Genomic DNA, 4481 nt, shown 5'->3' on the forward strand with positions numbered 1-4481 from the left:
AAGGCTGGTTGTTTGGACACATTCAGCAGCTCCGTGGGAGAAAGACCTGGCAATCTGCTTCCCTAAAGATTACAGCCAAGAAAACTCTATGGGGGCAGTTCTACTCTGTCACATGATGTAGCTATGAGTCAGAATGCACTTGATGGCACCTAACATCAACAACAACCACCTCCCTAGGTGTGAAGAATGCTACTTAGTGTCCTGAATCTGCTTGCTAAAGTGCCCAGGCTCAATATTTTTTTGATTCTAGGCTCTATGATCTAGGTGTTTCCTCTTTCTCTGTTATGCTCCTTGACCACATTTGAAAGGGCAATGGAGAATTTGCTCTTGTTTGTGACCAGGGAGGTTTCTCAGCCTGCTTTCTGCTTGTAGAAGTTTAGGGGCTCATGGTTTGTTTTATATTTTAAAGAAATTATGATCTCTTTTAGTTGAAACTGATGATCTATTTTTTTTTCCCGTTAAAAACTCTCTCAAAAATAGATTTGATTTTTATCTATTTAATTGCAATAAAAAATAGGTACCAATAACCAAATCTATGGTTCTTTTGGTGACATTTATTTATTTATTTATTTATTTCAACTTAATTGCAGATCTTGAGCCAAAGAGGCTTTGGTGGGAGAACCATATTCTTGAACATCTTTTCCTGGAGCCATTTTGTAGAACTGCTAGTATTTTCCGGATACCACCATAGTTCGTTCAACTCGTAATTCATTCAGATATTGAAACAAAGCCTGTGATAACTAGTCTTGTTTGACCCTTGCCACAGGCTGAGATTTAATTGTCCTTTGTCTCCTAACACATTTTGTATATTTGTTTCTTTTTACAGTTACTTCTTCCACTGCTACAAATCCCCTAGTTTTGGACCTGCCCTATTTCTTTTTATTTCTGCTTGCAATCTGTCAATTTATTTTCTAAGTTTCTTTCATTCTTTTAAAGGACCAGTTTTTCATGCCTTATTTATACCTTGTCAAATGCAGCCAATAGCAGTAACCACATACTATTAATGTTCTATTTTTCCTGTAAAAAAACAAATTCATTGGATACATTTTCTGCTTTTCAAGTTATTACAGGTGAGGTTTTTACCAAATTGTACACCTTTGCATAACATGGACCACCATCCTTTTTTAACCTTCAACATCACCTTTCCTTTTCACGCACCATCCAGTCATAACCAATGCCATACATTTGAGGTTTTGTTAGAGTAGCGTTGCACTTCTAGCGACCAAGGTTTAGAAGTTAAGGAAGGCTAGATAATTCTGCAGTAAGGAGCAATATCCAAATCTCAGTGCTTTAAAACAACAAAGAATTTTCCCTCCCTCTCTCTCTCTTCCACATACATGTTCATCATTGGTCAGCTGGAGACTTTTCTTACTTAGTAAAGGAGTCATCATCTCAAACATTGTTGATCTCAGTGCCAACTGAAGGGAAAAAAAGGAGGGGCTCTTAAGAGTCACCAGCAATTAAATACTCAGGTAGAGAGGCCAGAATCAAATACATAGCTTCATATGCTCACGGGGAGACAGAAAAGGCAACTTTGTAATGTGCCTTGAAGAATGGAGAATAGAAATATTTGGGCAAAATTCCACAACTCTCCGCCCTCTCTCCTCTCATATCTTATCTTTAATTTCTCAACAAATTGTGTTAGATTTTGATTTAAAAAAATACCCAGAATTTGACCACTTTTCATCACTTCTATCACTGTTATTCTGCTCTTATATTATTTCAATAGCCTTCTCCCCTTCTCTTCAAAGCATTGTTATAGTATTTCCCTGGCTAAGGAAAATGTCTTCAGTTTAGCTGGATAAACTTTGATTGAGTGCTTCTTAGATGCAAGGCATTAGTACAGCCACTGGGAAAAAGACTGATGTTAGAGAAAGGAGAGGAGAAGGTAGGGTATAAAGATGAAGAGAACAAAGGCCCTAAATCTCTAAGATTTTATAATAATGGAGAGAAAGTATGTAGCTTGGAAGATGAAAATTAGAAAATCTAAAGCAACATTGGGAGTCATTTATTAGGTATGTGATTTATGGTGGTGAATGAATTTTAGAATTTAGAGTTTTTTTTTTTTCCATTATTTTGTCCACTTTTTTATTACATAGATAAAGAATGTAAGGCTCAAGGCATAAAGTTGTCATAAAGTGGGTGGGTTCTGCTGTGGAGTGTGCTGGGATAATGGTAGCAGGCCAGTGGAGAAGAAGAGGAAGTAGGTCAAGGAATGATCTGGGCTGGAAAAAATAACACAGCTCACTCACAGCTTTGGTAAAGGACACAAGGGAAGGGTGGGAGTAGGGTGGATGGTGGTGGGGAGAAGGAGGGGCTTGTTTCAGACTAGAGACAATATACAAGGAAGTCAAATGTGGTAGAAAGGATATGCCATCGGAAGATGCAGTTATCTGCTAAGCCTTAACATCAAGTGAGTGGTTACAACTATGTCATATGTCATAGTTGGTCAGTCTACAGGAGCAGGGTCTTGCTGAACTAGGGGCATAAGTTTTTGTTTGTATGTTTGTTTTAGTTTGTCTTATGGGATAAAGACAGAACAGAGTAATAGCTAGGCAGATTTAGAGCTTGGGCCAACTTCAGTGAGTATCAGAGTAGGATTCTACTATCAGCAAGGTCTTCTGCCCTAGTAATCTCCCTAATACTAGAAATCAAGCTTAGGGAGGCAAAGTCTCCATTCCCCTCTGTCTGGGGTTTTTGAGCATACTTAAGTAATAGCTGCCTAGGTCGTGATTGGCTAAAGGGACCAAACAAGTTACCATGTAGTCGATTCCAACTCATGGCGACCCCATGTGTATCAGAGTAGAACTATGTTCCATAGGGTTTTCAATAACTGATTTTTCAGTAGATTGCCAGATCTTTCTTCTGAGGTTTCTCTGAGTGGACTTGAACTTCCAATTTTTCAGTTAGCAGCCAAACGTATTAACCTTTTGCACTACCAAAGGGACAGATAGGGCCAAGTCTGCAAGATGATGCAAGGAATTGAACAGTTGGAGAAGGGAGTGATTGACATGATTTGTCCTAGATTATATAAAAAGAGTTAGTTGGGTAAAGAGAGGAAAATGCTTGCTCTTCTGACTGTAATTTTGCTTGGACATTTTCTAATATACCATGCTGTTAAAAAAACATTCAAAAGTTAGAGACGACCAAAGCAAAGGAGAAGGCAAAGTAGAAATTATTAATTTGCTTCACTCTTTGATCGCATTTTCAAATCATCTTAAATATGAGAGAATTGAGTCCCCATGAAATTCAGTGTTTTGCTTCAGATGGGTCACACCACACAAATGATGATACACTAGGTTGGAACCTGACTCTCCTGCCTGCCACACTAGGACATCCACCTACTGTGCTGCCTCTCCCAACTTTAATTAAATGTACATATGTTCTTGTTTTGCTTTTGTCCTTCCTCTATCCGAACTCATAATTCCCATGTTTAGATTCTATTTATTACTCCAAAATGTTCTTAGGATGGGAGAGCTTTAATACACTGTATTATGGGCATCAGACTCAAACATACATGTATGAATTTCAAACACACTTGGGCAAGTTACTTAAGATTTCTGATGCATTTTTTTTCAAACAGAGATAATAATACTGTTAAATACTCTTCCCATTTCCACAGAGAAAAGAGGCTAGCCACTCTTTAGGGGGCAAAAATATCAGGGCAACACTTCTTCTTCCTCTTTCTACACATTATTCCAGTCCATGAGAAGCAAGAGTGAGCGAATTTTCTCACTCTTTCAATTAGAGAAAGTACTTAATTTGAAAAATCAACTCCTTCTGCTTTTTCTCCATTTAATTTAGCTTGCTCGTTGGATGAAGATTTTTGTCTCTTTACTACGCCAAAATCATCCTCCACAGTACATATTCCCACAGCAAAGAAATAACCAGTGGCCATTGAATGACTTTGACTCATGGTGACCCCACGTGTGTCAGAGTAGAACTGTGCTTCATAGGTTTTCAGTGGTTAATTTTTTGGCAGGAGATCTCTAGGCCTTTCTTCTGAGGTGTCTCTGGATGGACTCGAACCTGTACCCTTTTGGCTTGCAGCCAAGCATGTTAACCATATGCACCACCCAGGGTCTCAGCAAAGAGACAGGAGAGTGGGATCAAGGGGAAAGTGCAGTTGATTGGTTACTGTGACCTGGTGGGTGAGATGGATTCAGAAGGGAGATGCAGAAAGACCATATTGTCCTTGGGTCCAAGCTGAACTCAGTGAATCCCCTCCTCCAACAATAATATGATATTTTGATGTCTATTTGACTCCTGGAGCTCTGGCGGCACAGTGCTTAAGAACTTGGCTACTAACCAAAATGTCAGCAGTTCAAATCCACCAGCCACTCCTTTGAAACCCTAGGAGGGCAGTTCTACTCTGTCCTATAGGGTCATTATGAGTTGGAATCTACTCAAAAGCGTCAGTTTGGTTTTTGTTTATTTGACTCCTATATTTCAAAGGGTGTAGAATTTAAAGGACAGAGGGC

Source organism: Trichechus manatus, unplaced genomic scaffold (genome assembly GCF_000243295.1).
Source record: "Trichechus manatus latirostris isolate Lorelei unplaced genomic scaffold, TriManLat1.0 scaffold00025, whole genome shotgun sequence".
Taxonomy (NCBI): Eukaryota; Metazoa; Chordata; class Mammalia; order Sirenia; family Trichechidae; genus Trichechus; species Trichechus manatus.